This window comes from Myotis yumanensis, unplaced genomic scaffold, assembly GCF_028538775.1.
Source record: "Myotis yumanensis isolate MYYU_CA2020_CCGP unplaced genomic scaffold, mMyoYum1.0.hap1 SCAF_11, whole genome shotgun sequence".
NCBI lineage: Eukaryota > Metazoa > Chordata > Mammalia > Chiroptera > Vespertilionidae > Myotis > Myotis yumanensis.
In genome coordinates this window covers 63,035,004-63,055,463 of record NW_027223762.1, presented here as the reverse complement: position 1 = coordinate 63,055,463, position 20,460 = coordinate 63,035,004, and the positions used below count along the sequence as shown (strand labels likewise).

Here is a 20,460-nt window from a genome sequence, read left to right as displayed (position 1 = left end):
TTGGTAAGTCATGCCTACAGCCATCCCACACACAGCCCTGAGCACCACTGGAGTCATTTGAGTCTCTGCTTTTGCATTTTTGGGGTCATTTCCCACTTTGATTTAATTAAAAATGAAGCCCTGTCCTTAAAAGGTCCTGGAGGTACCATGGATTTTCCAGGAAATGGTGCTGTGTTTTTTTTTAATGGCGGGAACATTCTGCAATACAAGGGTTTCTAGAAGGAGGGGCTTGGCCTTTTCATCATAGCACATTGTAGGGATGTGCTGTGGCTAGTGTCCCCCCTCCCTAGGTTGGCCTGTGCAGAGCACACCCCTGATGCTGTGTTGAGGTGATGAGCCCTGAGCTCTAGGGGACAGTGTGCTGCTGGGCTGTGGGTTGAACATGGTTGGTGAGGGCGTTTACTGCCAGTCCATGGGCCTGGGTTCTTAAGTGGGTGGGTGAAAGGAAGGCTCTAGAGACCAGAACTTGAGTCAGGCTGGATGGAGGGACACCAGCCAAGGGCAGGCACACATGAGATCTGTAGTGTCTGAGGGCATGGATGTTGTTGAGCCCGCCTCTTTCAGACTCTGGAAGTACATAGTCTCCTTCCTTTGAGAACTGGGGTTCTAGTGGAGGACAGCCCACAAACCATGGGCAGGAGAGCTGGCACAGATGGCGGGAGCTCGGGGGAAGGTGGAGCCAGGGGTAGTCGGTGGGGATCTTGTTGAGCAAGTCTAGGAAGGGGTGGCAGAGTCCAGGTGGAGGGCCTTCAGGGAGCATGCCAGGCCCATTTGGTAGCTGAAGGGTGGCCCTGTGGCTGCTTTGAACAACCAGGATCAGAAGGTGGGGTCCTGGCTGGGCTGTGAGTGCTGGGTGAGCACTTCACTTTTCCCTCGGGAAGACTCACAGTTTATCTCAGCCCCAGGCTGCCTTCGGAACGGCTGCTGTGGGCACCTCCAGCAAACTCTGTGCCCAGAGGTAACCTTGCAGGACTGAGTGCAAAGGGAAGTTCCTGGGGCTGAAACAACTTGCTTTATTATTATTAAAGTGTGTCTGTAAGGTACTTCGTATACTCACCACAAGCACAGTGCTCCAGAGGAAAATGACAACTACAGAACTTTCCAAGGAGGCAGCAATGATGGTAACTTCCCACAGAATTTCAGAAGGTCAGGCCACAGGTCACAAATATAGGGCAGGATGTGCAACCAATGAAACCTTATCTGAGATAATGCGGAATCTTAGACATTTCAATACGTTTTTTTCAAGAAACCATCTCTAGAAACCCAACATCGGCTTCCAAGTGGTCTCCAGAGGTCGCTCTGCTTTATGAAAGGCTGCAAGCTGGCTGGCTCCTGCTTCCTGTGCTGCTGGCATTGTTTTCACACATTAGAAACCTGTGTCTCTCTATGTAACGCACACTTTCTAGCTGACCATGGGATCTACCCACACCACTATCTCCCTAAAGCCATTTTGGAATCTCTCAGAACTGCCTTCTCCCAGGGGTAAGTTCATTTTTATCTCTCAAAGATTAACTTACGTTAAAAAAATTAAGTGATGACTTTATTCAGAAATCATGAGAATTTAATGCTTAAATGTAAGCAGGAAGAGGGTTATGACAATGACCCTAATAGTGTGGGATCTTCCTGAGATCCATGATATTGATGGTCTCAGCCTCTTAGGTCAAAGGACAGACTACCACTGGGTTCAGATGATTCTGATGACAGTTTTAGAGGAATTGCTCTGGATTTAATGGGATGTTCTTGAAAACTCAACTTAATACATTTTGCATCTTAATCTGAGGATATCCTCATTGATTTCAGAGAGAGAGAAAGGGAGAGAAAAAAAATTGAAACATTAAAATGAGAGGAGACATTGATCAGTTGCCTCCCTTATGAGCCCCGAGCAGGTATGGATTCCTCAACCGAGGTATAGCCCCTTACCTAGATTGAACCCTCAATTTTTTCTGAGGGTCCGGGGAGTAAATTAAATGATGCTCCAACCAACTGAGCCATCTGGCCAGGGCAGCACCTTAATTCTTAATGTTTCCTTCAAGTCAGTGAATTAGTATGACTCGGGATTTGAGGAGTGTTTATTTGCATGTGGGCGTGTTGGTTGTATGTGTAAATTTGCTACCCCTTTAGGTGTTTCTGGTGTGTGTGTGTGTGTGTGTGTGTGTGTGTGTCCTCTTTGTGTCCTTGTTCTGTTTCCACATATGTCGGTTCTGGTGTGTGTATTTGTGTCTGTTGTGTTTGTGGGATTGCCCTGTTGCACTGTCTGGGTGGCTGAGTGTGTTCTTATTTGTGTGTTGGTGTGTGTGTTCCCCTCAAGTTGCTGCCTGTGTCTATAGTGTTGGTCTCGGTGAGCCTGGCCATAAGCCCTGCACCCCATCTTAGGCGGGGGTGTTCTGTGTGTTTCTGTGCCTGAGGTGTCTGTGTGTTTCCCTTTGAGATTGTGCACCCTGGCCACAGGCAGCTGCATAGGCAATCTGCCAAGGGGTGATGGAAAAGACAATGTGTTCTTCCCTGCCCCTGCCCACCCCAGGCTGAGCCACACCTGCCCCTGCTCTTCCAACCCTCCGGTGTCCCCTTGGGGTACCATCTCTCACCCCAGGAATTGGTGTGGGTGCCCGGAAGCATGCCCTCTGGTCAGATCCAGTCGCTGGCCACCTGGGAGGCTGCACAGGGTGACGTTGGCAGCAGAAGGGGCTCTTGGAACATCTGCATAAGGCAGTGACCAGAACAGGGGCCCTGCCAGCCCACTTGGAGGTGAAACAATTTGATAGTCACCAGCAGGCTGGTGTGCCTTAGTCCCTCTCAAATGGACTTTTGTGGGAGGAGCCATCCTGGACCTCTGAGAAGGTCCTAGACACATTTGGGGGCTGGGACTTTAAAAGCAAGTGAGTATTAACAGGACACCTGACTAATCATTATATCTTTTTCTGTCTCCCTCTCTTTTTTTTTTCAAATTGAATTAACTGGGGAGACCGTCAGTTAATAAAACCATACAGGTTTTAAAATAAAATAGATAAATCAAATAAATGAATAAGAATCATTGTGTGGAACCCCATTCACACACAGACTAAAGCTACAGGTTTGGCAAGCGTACATGTCAGTGGCAGAAATAGACTATTTGGGACTACTTATTATGTATGAGAAATAATTATAAGAAACATTACTCATGCTGTGTTACACATAATTGTTTGTTCTGATTTAAGAAAGCACATTCTAACCTGGCTGGGAGTTACATGCGGGACCTGGGAGCTCACTGGAAATGCTGCCATCCTCCCCATGTGGGAGCTGCCTACTATCATGGAAAGATTAACAACCTTGTTGAGGAAAGGAAACAATGGAGTCCCGGATGCCCCCTGCCCTTTGCAACCCCCCAGCCCACACTGCCCACATTGCCTGTAATCTGTGACCATTATACCCATCCTTACTCCTTTTGCCCACTTCCCCATGGAAACTTTGTCCTTGTTCCCTGTACAGCCCGCTGGCTTATGGGAGAGTGGGGTACAGAGCAGATCTTCCTGCGTGACCTGCTGCTCTCCCATACCACCCGCATTATTGGAATAAACGCTCATATATGATTCCACCCTGTCTGTGCTTTATTGGCTCAAGTAGGACAGGCAGCCTGGACCCCTCGGTTGTCTGGCTTCATATGTACATCTCAAGGAAACATCATGAACACGCAGTGTACCATCATCTCAATTCATACTGCGAGATCAAAGGATAAAGTCTCCTTCTGTTCACATTTATTCCTCCCCTCCCCTTTTCTCCCCTTTCTTTTGACTTCACCCCAACACTAACCCCTACCCCACTCACCAGTTCCACAACTGCACCCAAAATCAACACAGGGATGAGGTCTTTCCAAGGACTGTAAACAAAGCCTGGGAGCGATACAGGCAATGGGTGATAAACTCAGCCTCATAAAACGTAAGAGAAATCTGGTTCTGCACAAAGACACACGCTGCTGGGGTGGGGAAATGCTGGTGCTATGTGAGTAGGTTACAGATCAGCAGGACTCACCTGGGGGAGGGGTCACTGTGGGGGAGGGGGAGGAGCAGAGTATGTGCCTTTGAGAGGAGATAAATAAGAAGGAGGACACTGCGAACTCATTCAAGCCCTGGTCCCGTAGCTCTGTGGCTAGAGGGTCATCCAGATAGGTCCATGTTGTGGGTCCGATCCTCAGTCAGGGCACATCCAAGAAGCAGCTAATGAAGGCACGCAATAAGGGCAACAGGCTCTAAAAATGGTGAACCTCATAGTGACGGAGGATCAGAGCATCCATGGCACCTCCCTCCATATCAGGTGAAGATCATTCGGACTCGAATCTATGAGACCCGCACTGGAGAGAGGAGTGCTTTGGACTGACCCCCAGACTTGTGGTCCATAAAGTCATGGCATTAAGGTTTGTGGGTAGTGTCTCCCTTTCTGTGATTGACCTTGAAACGGCTTCAGATTCAGGCGGAGAAGGACATCATTATTGAGTTTATAAAAAATGAAGACTTCTGTTTGCCTGCATGTTGGGAGCACTTTCCATGAGGCTGACAGGCAATGCAATTGATTCCTAAAAGTACTTGGAGCCTCTGTCAATGTCAACAGAATAATTAGGAGCCAGAACTGAAATGCAAAGTTTGAACTGATGCATGTAGATGAGTTCATTGATAAACTTCTTCAAAGTGAGAGTCCGTGATGTCATTCTGGCCTGGCAACAGAAAGACTATGTGCTCGAGGGAGCTGAGCAATTGCAGCTAGTGCTCTGGACCAGGACATGGATGATGTCAAGTCCACTGAACAGCAGGAAGAAAAGGATGTGAGGTTGGAGAGGATACCATCACTCCATCACCGGGGGAGAAGCTACCGGAACTTGGACTAGCCCCATCGCTCTCCCACCCTGTGGTACAGAAGAAGTTGGTACTGGGATCCCAGTAGGCAGAGACCCAGTCTCAAAAGAAGGAGCCCTTCCCCTCATGTCCCAGAGAGGTATCAGTGTAGGAGTCTAAGAAGTCACCACTGCAGGTCCTGAGATAGACCACACACCTCCTGCTCCAAGTCCCCAGGTCATCACCATAGTCACAGATGCAGGTGCCACTCAAATCGATCTAAGAAGGGCCACAGGAAGAACCACAGAGGGAAGGAGTAATGGCCCCGGGTGGGGTTTAGTTCGAATGGCCTCCTGCACATGTGAAGTCATCTCTCTCTGTGGAAGGATACACATCTTCTCCTGAGGCAGCCTTGAGAATACTTTAGGGTTTTCTGTTGTTATTGTTATTGTATTAACCTAAAAGATTCTCCATATGTTTTTCTTTTTAAATAAAAGAGGTTTTGAGTTTTGTGTCTCTTTTTGAGAACCACACAATAGCCCACCCACTGGGCAGCAAATAGCCAGCAGATGTGTCCACACGCAGGTCATTCACACTGCAACATGGCCAACCTGACAACATGCTCAGCGAGAGAAGCCAGGCTCAAACCCACAACACGTGACTCAGGGTCTCCTGGGTGGTGGGCCTGCCCTAGTGGAGTCTCTCCATGGCTCCTAGTCCCCAGAATGGGACCGTGTTCTTGTCCTGCCAGGTGAACCCCACCCCCATTTCCCATCTTCTCTATGCCTGCGGTTTTCAAGTGACATGACAGAGGCCCTATGGAGCAGCCTCAGGTCTTTTAAAGCAATTCAGTCACCTGTTCTCCCTGAGTGCACCTTCGGTCAGAGACCGCGTACCTCCACGTAAGGAAATGCCAACTTAACTGCATGTGCACCATGTGAAAGGTTCCAGATTTTCCTCTCACCCCAGGTCTCAGTCTCAACAGTGCTTCTCAATGACTGAGACACAGGTGTCCCTGTGCTTGTAACTGTCACAGCCTCATTCATAACTTCGCATACTGTTCTAAGGCTAAGGATGGGGGGCTTTATTTTTAATTAAATCAAAGTGGGAAATTATCCCAAAAATGCAAAAACAGAGACTCAAACAATTCTAGTGGGGCTCAGGGGTGTGTGTGGGATGGCTGTAGGCAGGACTTCCCAAAGATGAACCGATCCAGGGAACCAAAGAATCAGGAGGCGCCCCCAGATACAGAAGGAGGTGCAGCTGCAGTGGGTCAGGAGACTTGGGGATGGGGAAGAGCAGCCTGGAGAGACCTCTGGGTGGAGACAGAAGAGCCCTGGCCAGCTCCTCTCAGGCAGACACAGAACCCAAATTCCTACCAGGGCCTTTTCTCAGGTTCTGCTTTGCCAACCCCTGGAAAGGACAGACCATGTCCCAAAGGCAGTGGGAATATCCTAGGCAAAGACAGAGAAGAATGAGTAAGGGTGGGCTGTGCAGGCAGATGATCTATCTCAGCGCAGTGGGGGGTTCCCTTTTACTGTTAACTAGAGGCCGAGTGCACATGAAATCATGTACAAGTAGCTCGCTTCCTCCAGCCACAGCTGGCCACCCCGCCCATTGCTGCTCTTAGCTCTCCAAGGCTAGTAGCTCTTGCCCTTCCCTGCCCACCACGAGAGCTGCTGCTCATTTGGTCGTGACGCCATTACAGCATCATGACCACAGGCCTTTTATGATATAGATCCTCATATTTGGATATTTTTCTATGATTTTCACAGAGAAGGTAGGGGATGGGTAGGGAAAGACAGAGAAACATTGATGTGAGAGAGACACATCAACTGCATGCTTCCACCATGTACCCCAATGGGGGCCAGGGATCCAACCTGCAACCCAGGTACATGCCCAAGACTTGGAATCTAACACACCCCCTTCAGGTGTGTGGGATGATGCTCTTACCATTGTGCACACTGGCCACGTCTGGGTGGATGTTTACCTATTAAGGACAGATCAGGGTCATTTTCTCTTAGCAGTTTTATAAATATCTACCACCTCCTTTAGTCTCTAAACTTGAAGACACCCCAACCCACCAGAGGCTCACTTGGCTCAGCAGCCAGCAACCCTCCTGCTGGGCAGATAATCAGCCTGTGCAGAGGTCGCCCACTCCCTCCCTGGGCAGCTCAATGGTGGAAGCACTTATTATAGGTAATAGTTTGCACCTTCCTTGATCATAAATTTTCTTGGAGGAAATGCCAACTCCTAGTCAGATCCCACAGTCACGCATGCAGCAGAGCTTAGTCCATTTCACACTAACCATGGGACAGAGTGGCCAACAGCCTGGGTTTGGACTAGAGAGAGCCTCAGATCCACACAAAAAGACCCAGCACCAGCTCTGCCTGGCAACTGCTCTGGGCTTTTGCCTGCCCACACCCACCTGCCCAGCTGCCACCATGGCTCCCAGCCTTGACACCTGAGAGCAATCTGGGCTCCTCAACCACCTGAATCTAAAATAGCCCCACCTCAACACCTGGCTGGAGGGTGCAGAGTCCACCGGGGCTTGTCCAGGCCCAGAGCTTCTCCTGGTCACTTCGGTTTTAGTTTCAGGGAGCACACTGACGTCATCATTCCTTGTGGGTGGTTGTGTAGCTCACCCCAGTTTCGCACCAGTTACACTGACAGCAGCACCTCCCCTGTGTCACCTCAGTCATGTCGTGCTCTGCCCTCATGAGAACCCTGGCTTCTGGTCACCACGGGACCCCTGGGCTGTGCTGGTGCTCACAACTGTGTGTACTGATTGGGTGAATAAGTCAAACATACTGACTTTAGAGACTGAGAAAAATGGGGAGAGAGGGTGAAAGATCAATTTGTTGTTCCACTAATTTTTTAAAATATGTTTTATTGATTTTTTACAGAGAGGAAGGGAGGGAGATAGAGAGTTAGAAGCATCGATGAGAGAGAAACATCAATCAGCTGCCTCCTGCACATCTCCCACTGGGGATGTGCCTGCAACCCAGGTACATGCCCTTGACCAGAATCGAACCTGGGACCTTTCAGTCCGAAGGCCGACGCTCTATCCACTGAGCCAAACCTGTTTCGGCGAATTTTATACATTCTTTGGTTCAATCTTGTTATTGTCCTGACCTGGGATGGAACATGCAACGTTGGCATTACTAAGATGAGGCTCTGACCCACTGTGCTATCCATGCATGGCCACATATATCTGGGATTTTAAGTAAAAAATCCCACTAATGTACTGGGAAATGGAGAGATACAAGAATCTCCATGATAATAGGTAATGGTGTATGGCAAGAATAGGATTCATGGGGTTTTATATGTGTTTCCTTTATATGGATACTAATGGCCCAGTGCACAAAATTTGTGCAAATTAAAAGGGAATTAATTGGAGGAAATATTTTAAAAATATATTTTATTGATTTTTTACAGAGAGGAAGGGAGAGAGATAGAGAGTTAGAAACATCGATGAGAGAGAAACATCGATCAGCTGCCTCCTGCACATCTCCCACTGGGGATGTGCCCGCAACCCAGGTACATGCCCTTGACCGGAATCAAACCTGGGACCTTTCAGTCCATAGGCTGACGCTCTATCCACCGAGCCAAACCAGTTTCGGCAAAGAGGAGGAAATATTTTAATATTGCTATTTGCCCTTTCTCTATAATAGATGTGTCAGAGATGAAAGAAAATTAGTAAAATGTATATGAAAAATATTCCTCCTGTCAGAGTCTGGAGCGCACTGCAGGACCCAGAGTCAAGTGCCCGTCCACCCGTGGCACCTCAAAATTGCTTGAGACCCAGACCCATCTTGTCCCACTCCCATTGGACAAGATCCAGACCTGGCTGGCCCAACCTTCTTCTGTTAAGCCCCACTGGGTGGGGGAGGGGGGCATAACATGGGGTCCCGTGTCTAGCCCTTCTGGGCAGGGGGCACAGCCTGAGGTCCCCTGTCATGCCCCACTGGGTCGGGGGCACAACCTCAGGTCCCTGCCCCGGCCAGATGCCATGCAGCCTCAAGTTCCTGCTGATTGCTTGTTAAGGCTCATTACAGAACATGGCCTCCACTGTGGGCGCAGCCATCTCTGTGACGGTGTGACAGTCCATTTGTATATTCTCTCTTTATTGGGGAAGATATTTCAAATAACTGATTACAAACGTGGAATATGTCCTTGCAGCAGTTATTCCATATGCCGAGGAAGAAGCACTGAGGAGGGCAGGAGGAAGTTGGGTTCAGGGATGCAGGCATGTATGGAACCACCAAAAGTGAATGTTTAAAAAAATTTACAGTTAAATCAATTGTACTTAAACAAACTTTTAGTAATGTATAAAACTTGCCACGTCCCAATTATTTTACTCTGTAATTATGAAAGGTCTTGTCTTGAGCATATTTGTTGCTACTGTGTCAGTATGTTGGAAATAAAATATATGATGTTCTACTGAAATATCTTATCATGTCCATGTTCAGTGCTATCATTTTAGCAGTTTGACACTGATGATGATGAGAACATTTACAGCAGGGAAGATGGCAAGTACTACAAACCTAGACTTCACTTAATGTAATATTGAATGCTTAGACTTAAAAAGAGTGATGGGCAATGTAAGCAATGCAGATTAAACCTGTGTTAATATGGTACCAGTTTATTTCAATTGTACATAAGATAAAAATTGAGAAAAACAATTTTGCTTCCAGTATTCAAAACCAATAGTTCCATATGGCAAAGAAGTCACTTGAGTCATTGAGGAATGAGTGAAATTCAAACATATGTGTTAGATGCAGCTCTGCCCTCCTATTGGTTAAAATAGTAAACCCATTTAAAAATATGTAAACCATTCTGAACAGACAGAATGACCAAAATACAATGTAACTGCAATGCTTTATGTGTTCGTGCAATTATATAGTTTTTCATAGATTGACCTGTACGGTTTCCACCAATGAGATCGCTTCATTCGATGTGGACAAGACAGTGTGTTGACATCTAAGGTCTATAACAGATGGCACGTGAAAAACGAGAAAACTCATGAGCGGTCCTTAACAGATGGCACGCAAAACACGAGAAAGCTCGTGAGCTGTACAAAAGGTGTTAAAAGCAGCAAGAGGAAAACAGTCAGCTACTTACAAGAGAGTAACCATAGGACTGTCAGCTGATTTCTCAACAGAAACTATGAAGGCCAGAAGGAAGTGGCCAGAAATATTCAAAGTGATGAATACCAAGAACCTACAACCAAGTTTATTTTACCCAGCAAAGCTATCATTCAGAATTGAAGGTCAGATAAAGAGCTTCACAGATAAGAAAAAGCTAAAGGAGTTCATCACCACCAAACCAGTACTATATGAAATGCTGAAAGGTATCCTTTAAGAAGAGGAAGGAGAAAAAGGTAAAGATACAAATTATGAACAACAAATACACATCTATCAACAAGTGAATCTAAAAATCAAGTGAATAAATAATCTTATGAACAGAATAAACTGGTGAATATAATAGAATCAGGGGCATAGAAAGGGAGTGGACTGACTATTCTCAGGGGGGAAGCGGTGTGGGGGTGCAGGAAGAGAATGGACGAAAATCATACACCTATGGATGAGGACAGTGGGAAAGAGAGGTAAGGGCAGAGGGTGGGGTGGGAACTGGGTGGAGGGGAGCTATTTGGGGAAAAAAGAGGAACAACTGTAATAATCCTGAACAATAAAGATTTAATTAAAAACATAAAATAAAATGTACAATTCAGTGGTTTTTATTATATTCAGAGTTGTACAATCTAACAATTAACACTATATATCTTTAGGCTCTTTCCTTTTTCTTTCTTTCTTTTTAAAAGGACATGCTCAGCCCTAGCTGGTTTGGCTCAGTGGATAGAGCCTGGACCTGTGGATGGGAAGACCTAAGACCATGGGAAAACACATATTGTTTTTGTGATTAATCACTATGCTTTAATTATGTTCAACTGGTAACAATGAAATTGGGGGTCGCCACAACATGAGGAACTGTATTAAAGGGTCGCGGCATTAGGAAGGTTGAGACCACTGGTCTAAGGTTTATTTCTACCTCCGTTGCTGGCTCATACCCAGCCTGGCCCAGGTCCCAGCTTGGGCAGGAGGCAAACAACTGATGTGTTTCTTTCACATGGATTATTTCTGTCTTTCCCTCTCTCCCCCACTCTCTCTAAACATAAATGGGAAAATATCCTCAGGTGAGGATTTAAAAAACAAACAAAGGTGGGTAACCTGGTCAGAAGGCCAAATCTTCAAAGTGCATGGAAGCTGCTCATCACAGGGTGTCTGGACTGAACGTTCGAGAGCAGCTCCAGGAAGGCCTGCGGGGATGGCGCCTCCACATTCTGGAAGGTGTTCTGGACTCTGCCAAGCAGAATGAAGTATTTCTCCTCCAGCGAGATGAACCCGAGGTGGTTCTCATTGAACAGGATGACGACTCCAGGGAGACGCATGAGGTTGTGGAAGCCACTTAAGATAACATTGTGCACGCCATAGAAACACATCCTGCAGGTTCGGGGGTAGTTCTGGTCTCTTGATCTCACGCCCACAGGCAGAACAAACGGAGCAGGCTGCTCCTCCCAAGCTGCAGCCCCGGACTCCCCGACGCTGGGCTGGGCAGGGCTCTGCCAGCCATGGCCCTGGCTTTCCTCAGTCCTGTCTTCTTGCTGCTGCTGCTTCCGGATCACCTGCTCTTCAATCTCCCGGACCACGCGGGAGAGCTCATTGAAGTTGCGGAAGATCTGGCCATCTCGCAGCTGGATGCCGCGCCTGAGGTGGATCTCAAACGTCCAGATTAACCCTCCCCTGATCTCCGTGACCGTGGCATACTTCCCATGGAAGCTGAGTATGGCAATCTTCTTTGGTCTGAAGCTCTTGTCTTTGGATTGGAAGAGGCCTGGCCTGATGAGTTCACCCGGGTGGCTTGGTGGGAGGTAGAGGCAGCGGTAGGTCACCCAGTCATACTGCTGTCTGTCTTCCCGCACCAGCTCCAGCCCCCGTTCTCTCCTAATCTGTGGTGGTAAATCCATTCGGTGGTCACTTTGGTTCCACAGGATGCTGAACCTGTCCTTCCGAATCTGCAGGTGGCTGCTGTGGGAAAAGCTGGAGAAGTTGTCCAGGTACTCCAGCGTGGCTGATTTTCTCTCTGTCTGGCCAATTCTAAAGGAGGGCTTGAATTGCATTGGGTCATCCACATGGGTGTTATGGGAAGGCCTGCACATCCCACCAGTAATGCATAAGCCATCTACCACTACATTCAGCAGTGTTCCATAGTCTTTATCTAGCTGTCACAATCCCAAAATGTTTCTGTATGGGTGGAGCAGCTTCACATAGACTTCTCGATAAGACATACCGATCATCTTCAGGTTCTGCAAGGTTTCACGAACGCCATACTCTTCCTGGCAGCGCCATCTCCAGATGCTGTCAGTGTGCAGGATGTGGTGGAATTTGGAGCAGGCCTGGGCCAGGCTGGGCAGGTCGGTGCCCGGGAGCAAGGCGAAGATTTTCACTAGCATCTCCACTGGCAGGTCCTGCAGCAAGCAGTACGGGGGCGGCATGGGGCTCGAGATTCCTCCACTCCCCGCACAGCACCGAGCTTCCCTGTCTGCCTCGAGGTGCTTTTTTGCCAGAGCTGGCTTGCCCTCGGCCGCTGCGGTCTCAGCTGGGCCCTGACACTCCTGATGACACCGACATCCCAGCGAAGAGCCCACTCCCCAGAGGCAAACGCACTCCTCCATGCCTTCACACTTAACAGCCACCACAGTGTGGGCAGCCGCCCCTCAGCAGGGTTTTAAGCTGGCTGGGCCCGCCCTAGAGTCCAGCCACGCCCCCTAGGGCCTAGCCACGCCCTCTCAGAGAGGAGCCAATTGTAGGACTTTAAACCCATACCCATTAACAGTTGCTTCCCTTTCCCAGTGCCCCACCCTCTCCTCCTACCCTAACCACAGGCAGTCACTAATCTGCATTCTGTAGGGAGGTGCCTCCAGGGAAATGCCTATGCGGGAGTTATGGGGGGGACATTTCCCAGAAATGCAGTAAAAAATAAACACAACAGTGGTACATCTACACAATGGAATACTACACTGCGGTAAAAAAGAAAGAATTCTTGCCATTTGCAACAGCATGGATGGAACTGGAGAGCATTATGCGAAGTGAAATTAGCCAGTCAGAGAAAGATAAATACCACATGATCTCACTCCTTTGTGGAATATAGAGAACAACATAGACTGATGAACAGGGACAGATCCAAAGAGAGAGAAGCAGTGATCAGACTATCAATCCCCAGAGGGAAAGTAGGGGAGGGTGGGGGTAAGGGGAAGAGATCAATCAAAGGACTTGTATGCATGCATTATAAGCCAAACCAATGGACATGGACAACAGGGGGATGAGAACATGAGTGTGTGGGGAGGTTGGGGGTTATTGGGGGGACGAGGACACATTTGTAATACCTTAACCAATAAAGAAATTAAAGATTAAAAAAATAAAATAAAATAAAAAACATTCATGAGAATGTTTAAAAATCGGACCCCTCGTACATTGCTGGTGAAAATGTAAAATAGTGGGACCACGTTGGAAAACGAGAGTCACCCGATGGCCCAGAAGTTCCACGTCTAGGTACATACCCAAAAGAAATGGAAACATGTTCACACAAAAAACTTGTACACAATGTTCACAGCGGCGTTATTCATAAGAGCCTCAAACCGGAAACAACCGAAATACTCATCAACTGATAAATGGGTAAACAACATGTGGTATACCCACACACTAGAATATAGCATACATAAAACTTCAAAATGTTATGCTAGGTGAAAAAAGCCAGTCACAACTACGATGTCTTTAAATAGAGACACATATAAAACAAGATGATGTACTAACTGATGGATGGGCAAGCTATGATCAGAGGCTGAAAGGAGACTGGCTCTGCCTTTTTGCAAACAATAATGTTTTAGTACTTGCTAGTATGTAGAGTTTTTCTGCTATATTATAAAACATGAAGGGAATTTATTAAAAGAATGGAATATCTGTCATTTTAGTCAGAGAGTAATTTGTTTTTAGAGTGCAATGAAAAATCTATACTTGCAGAAAATAAAATTAATGGATTATGAAATAGAAACATGAACAATTTTAGGAAGAGCTTATTTATGATGTAAACACCCCAAAAGGTAAGTAAAACACTGCCCACAATCAAAGGAGATGGAGGTAAATAAAAGTGGGAAAGAGGCTTTTAAAAATATAGATTCTTATAAAGCCACTCTTCTTGAAAATCTTGTCCACAGCCTTTATAAAATTATATTAAGTCCTCACTTAACAATGTCAATAGGTTCTTGGAACTGCAGCAAAATGATGCATAATAATTACAATTTTACCACAGCCTTATTGATATATATATAAAAAAAAACGAGTTAAATCCCTGGGGCAATTCATTAGTGTTATAACAAAATGTTTAGTGTTAAACAAAACATTATGCGATGACCTGCTATATGTGTCAAGAACAAACAAAAACCTCAAAAATCTCCTTCACAAATATTAGCAAAAAGCTTCAGCCATCTGTCACTTGACCAAGTAACCTTAACTTACCCATCTGCCAGAAACACAGTTTTGATCCAACTGTTCCTTTTTAAACTAGTGAGCTGTGCATTGTTGTACCTGTCTCATAGTTAAGATTTTAAAATGAAAGCTACAAGATCTCTGGTAGCATTGGTCTATATATTTTTGCATGTCTATGCATACTTATATGTTAAACATGGGTCATTTTTTTCTTTCTCTGAATGGTATAGCCAAAATTCATTTTTAAAGAGCTCTATTGAGATCAAGTATATACCCTCAAAAATATAGAGACTACTAAAAACACATAATGAAAGAAAATTAAGTTTTTGTTTTATGTAAGTCTACTGTTTTCATCAGCTAGGAGGACAAAGTGTTCCTGGACTATTGGTCTGCTCTTGATAATAGATTATAAAAGGTTTTATTTATTTTGTTTTAAATGTTTAACCTTTATTCGACCTAAAAAGCAAAGACTTTGAGTCTTACCAAATGTTTGTCAAGGTCACTTGATCTAAGATAAACTTCTAGTTTAAGTTTGTTTGTTCAAATAAAGCAGGCATGTCTTTAGAGTTATTAGAATTAAATATAATACTTTATTCCACCTAGGTTTACTAAAAGTCAAATAAGCTCATGTTATCTCTATTACAAAATGCGTGAGCCAGAAAGGTAACCTCATAGGTTGGATTGCCACTTCTGAGGAAGTTGAGACTCAGCTACATAAGAAGAAGCCAGTTGGCTTAAGAAAGTCACTCCTTAAAACTGGGTCTTTTTAAAACTTACTTTATCCTAATTGGTTTGGCTCTGAAGTGAATTTCGGACATTGAGAATTACCCAATATAATAAAAGGCTAATATGCAAATTGGCCCCTCTACTGGGAGTTTGACCCAGGGGGCGGAGCCAGCCGGCCAAACTCTCTCATCCCCTCCCCCTGGCCCATTGAGATGGCCCCAATCAGGGTAGGCAGGCTGGACCCTTTATGTGTACAAATTCGTGCACTTGACCTCTAGTCATGCTTATAATCCTTAGTCTCCTTGGTACCTCAAAAGTTGTAAACGCATGTTCACAGCCAGTAACCATCAAGAAGATGATCTCCCTAAGATTAGAACATCAAAAAAAGAGCAAGGAGAATGACTGATTTAAAAATGTGAACCCGACAGCATTACCTGTGAATACCCCACAGACTCAGCAAAAAAAATAATGGAGGACTCCAAATCAGTAGCACGAATCATGCCAAGGCCTTAAATATTGACCACATCTCTCTGTGTGGCTGATAATCTGATCAGAAGGAGGGGAATTGTTAAAAACAAGACAACAGGCCAAAAATGGAGTTGCTTTTACTAAGTCCCACATCACCAAAGCCAAGACTTAACCAGAAATGTACTCTTAAACCAGTCAATCAGAAATCACCTGATCAGCACTAGATAGCCCCGCACCACCCCCTAGACTAGAGAAATGTAACTTTGCCTCCAGCAGCCTACTTCTCTGCTTACTATAACATTCTTTCCCCATTCTATTCTGGCTATAAAAATGTTTCATTTTGTACAGCTTCACAGAACTCCTTTTTATCTACTAGATTGCATGCTGCCTGATTTCAATTGATCTTTGCTCAAATATGCACTTAACATGCCCTATGTGCCAGTCACCATAGGAGAAGCCAGATCCGCCAGACTTTTTTTTTTTTTAATTTTTATTTTTCGCTAAAAGTATTACAAAGGGTATTACATAAGTGTCCCTTTTCCCCCCCGCCCTTAACAAGCCCCTGCCCTCCCTTACCCCCGAGTGTCTTATGTCCATTAGTTATGGTTATATGGATGCATACAAGTCCTTCGGTTGATCTCTTACTCCCATCCCTCCAGTCCCCCAACCCTCCCTGGTCTTCCCACTGCAGTCCGACAATCAGTTTGAGGCAGCTCTGCCTCTGTATCTATTATTGTTCAAAAGTTTGTAATGGTCTTAATTATCCATGAAAGAGTGAGATCATGTGGTATTTTTCCTTCATTGACTGGCTTGTTTCACTTAGCATAATGCTCTCCAGTTCCATCCATGCTGTTGCAAATGGTAAGAGTTCCTTCTTTTTAACAGCAGCATAGTATTCCATCGTGTAGATGTACCACAGTTTTCTAATCCATTCATCTACTGATGGGCACTTAGGCTGTTTCCAGATCTTAGCTATGGTGAATTGTGCTGCTATGAACATCGGGGTGCATATATCCTTTCTGATTGGTGTTTCTGGTTTCTTGGGATATATTCCTAGAAGTGGGATCACAGGGTCAAATGGGAGTTCCATTTCCAATTTTTTGAGGAACCTCCATACTGCCTTCCCGCCAGACTTGAAGTGAGAGCCTAGCTCTGATCTCAGCACATCAGTGGACCAGGCTTCTGAGAGGAGACTCACTGTGACCGCGTTTCCGGGGCTGCTGCCCTCTGGCCAGAAGGGGCGTCATCCCGCCCCTCGCTGCTCTCTGCCCTCCACCAGGAAGTCCCGCCACTCCCTGCTCCCTGCTCTCCCCAGGAAGCCCCGCCCCTGCCGGAAGTTAGAGCCCCTGCCTCTGGAAGATGGTGGCTTTCCAGTGCTTATGGCCTCAGGAAGCGCGAGGCAGGCATGGGCCCTTGGGATGGAGGGAAGAGGGTGGCAGGCGGGGCCCTGGAGCAGCTAAGCCCGCGGTGAGGAGTCCCTGCTGGGGCCTCCTAGGCCAGCCCCGTGGCGGAGCAGCGCCCATTGCAGGTGGTCCATTCCCTCCCCCAGAAGGAGGCCAGGCCAGGCCAGGCCAGGGCAGGGCAGGCCCGGCGAGGTCCTCCCGGTGAGGTCCCCGCTCTGCGGGCACCAGCTGCGTAGGGAGCCGCCTTCTGAGGTCGGGGTTCCCTCCATCCTCACCTCGCCAGGCCCGCTGCTCCCTGCAGAGTGTGACGGAGCCCGGGCCTTCCTTGTGCCCTTGTGGCCTCAGAGTTTCCCAGCGTCCCCCCCCCCCCCACCTCCTGTGTCAGACTGGGACCCCCCACAGCCACGTGGTTCTGGCCGGGACAGGATTGCAGGGAGATGCGGGGACAGCCGTGGGCCTGAGGTTATGGCCACTTCTCACTTCACCTTCACTCGTGGCGTGAAGGGCACCAGCAATGACAGTTCCAGGGAAGCCATTGCGGGGCCTCAGCCCATGGCAGCCCCTGAAGCCTGTGCCCAGCGAGGAGCTCTCCCGACGCTGCGCCCAGGGAACCCCAGTTCTGTGGGGCCAGGAAGGTCCTCCCGGGATGAGAGGAGCATGAAGCCCTTGGCGTGAGTCACTGAATGGCGCTTGAGTCACTTAAAAATAAAACCAGGTCTCTGCTGATTTGTGTTAAAATCCCATCGAATGAATGTAAGTGCTTAAATAACCTCAGTAACATGAATGGTATTGCTATTTTTAAATGCTATATTAAGTTTTATTTTGAAGACATCAATTAAATTTAAAATTTGAGAAAATTTGATATAATTAAATAATCCCATTCACTTGTTTAAAACATCCAACTTGAGTGGCTGTTATGCATGAGTTTTTCTTGATATCTAAAGAATTCTAATTTCTTTTTTAAGTTATATTTGAACATAATATAGTGCCTCTTCAGGTTTATCTTTAAAAGGGGCTCGAATTGGCAGTTTACAGGTTACATTTATGTGTTAACTAAAGAATATTCCAAGTCTATAGGATCTGGCCTCTGTGAAGTAATTGTCCCATCCTGCCCATCGGTGCCTTTCTCTGATGTCTTCTAGCATTTAGTGTTTACAGTCTAACCTGTTGAGCTCACCTGCACCCACAATTTAACTAGCCCCCGCTAACCTGCTCTCCCCCCAGTTTCTTTTTCCGGCTTTTGTTCCCCAATGTTTAAATCTTTCTCATCCAGTGTCTGAGTGGCTGGTCATACCTGCTAGTTTTCCGGCACAGCTGTGTTCCTCCAGGCCTAGGTCTCACTTCCTGACTGGACCGATGACATCCATCCAAGCCATCCTACTTCTCCTTCTTCCCCCTCCAGTCTCAGCCTGCAGTTCAGAATGAGTGCTGTTAGATATGCACCTTGTGCAGCGTTACGGACAGAGATGCATTTGAACACTTCTAACAGTGCTGTTTTTCCAGGGAACCAGATGGCTGCTGATCAAAGCACACCACCTTGTAGGAGACGAGGGGGTGTACTTACAGGGGAGGTTTGAGTGCTGTGGCAGATTGCTCTGTGCTTCATTCACCAGTCCGTGCTGTTGTGCATCAGTACTGTACACTCAGACAGGTTTGCAAAGATTATGCCCTGTGGTAGTGTACACACTATCATATGTATATCTATGTGTTAATTTTTAATATGTTTTTGTTAACTTCAGAGAGAAAGGGAGAGGGGGAGAGAGTGAGAGATACATCAATGATGAGAAAGAATAACTGGTGGGCTGCCTCCTGCATGCCTCCTATTGGGAAATGAGCCAGAAACGCTGGGGTTGTGCCCTGACTGGAATTGAACTGTGACCTCCTGGTTCATAGTTCAATGTTCAACCACTGAGCGACACTGGCCCGACTTATGCATTAATTTTTGAAGTACTGACTCTTTCAACATAAACATCTAATTTTGTTGAAAAGAAGGATCCCTGAGAGTACCTTGCCAGCATGATTGTCAAGTGTGTGCTCACAAGGTTCATTGTTCCTGTGCTGGGACCTCCCCAGTCACAAAGCTGACTGGCAGCCATATCAGACTTTCCGTCAGCGTGGCTCTCCCTGTTTTCTCCACCCTGGTTATTCCCTGAGACAACACTCCATCCAATTGGCAGCCCTACCCAAGCTGTTTGTAGCCAATTTTCCATATGAGTGGCCTATCTTGGCTCAGGCTTTAGACTTTACTAAAATCTCAAACAAGCAGCAGCTGGCATCGAACCTATCAATAAAAGGCCCAAGACTCTGCACTAGCACCAGCCTGTTTTGCTTCACAGCTGGGTCTTACCTGGGCACTTCCTAGCCCAAAACAAATAGCAGCCATCTGCCGATCTCTCTCTAGCTCCTGCTAGGTGGCCCCGGGCAGTGGCTGACTTTACACCTCTTGGAGGCCCCAAAGCCAATGAAACTGGTGGACAGCTTCATAACATAACAGATTACAGCTCTGCACATCCACAAGCAACACACTCAAGGAGCTGACTCAGTGAGCACCAAAGCCCCACTGAAACAAGTCCTGTTCCATAGGGGTGTCTCCTGCACAGCAGCTCTTCCATTTTGGATGCAACTGGTCCTCACAGCCCATCAGCCTGGAAATCAGTTCCTCCCAGTGATGCCAACGGCAGTCAAGTCTCAACTACAACAAGACTGTGCAGAGCACACAGCACACACAGGAACATACCTAGAGTGCCCTGCTCAGCTGACTGGGGAGTCTGAGCCACTAGGCCCTACAGGAAACCTAATACACAAGTTCTCTCTACCAATTCCAGGACACATAGTAGTTCTACCTCATACATAGAAACAAATACAGATACAGGGAAGCTGCCAAAAAGCAGAGACAATGAAACATGTCACAAATGAAAGAAATGGAAGTAAGCAAACTACTGGAGACAGTGTTCAAAACAATGGTTCTCAGGTTACTCAAGGATCTTCACGAGATTTTCAAGGGACTTAATGAGAGCTTCAAAGGAATTAATGAGAGATTCAAGGGTCTTAGTAAGACTTTCAAGGATCTTGGTGAGAATGCCAAAGACATAAAAATAGGACCAGTCAGAAATTAAGTATATACTAAGTGAAATAAAGAATAATTTACGGGAATTCAACAGTAGAGTAGAGGATTCTGAGAATCAAATAAATGATTTGGAATATGAGGAAGCAAATGACACCTAATAAGAAGAACAAAAGGGAAAAGAATAAAAAGGTATGAAGATAATGCAAGGAGCCTCTGAGACAACTTTCAGTGTAACAACATTTCCATTATGGGGTGCTAGAAGGAGAAGAAAGAGAGAGCAAGATCTTGAAAACCTATTTGAATTAATAATGACAGAAAACTTGCCCCACATGGTGAAAGAAAGAGTCTTGCAAGTTCACGAAACACAGTAAGTCCCAAACAAGATGAATCCAAAGAGGTCCACATCATAACTAAAATGCCAAGCGTTAAAGAAAAACAGAGCATTTTAA

The 20,460-nt window shown here is 46.4% G+C and overlaps 1 pseudogene; it reads left to right on the top strand.

Moving 5' to 3' along the window:
• The first annotated feature begins 4,228 nt into the window (after positions 1-4,228).
• On the top strand, positions 4,229-5,122 carry LOC139019311 (pre-mRNA-splicing factor 38A pseudogene; annotated as a pseudogene).
• The last annotated feature ends 15,338 nt before the right edge of the window (positions 5,123-20,460 follow it).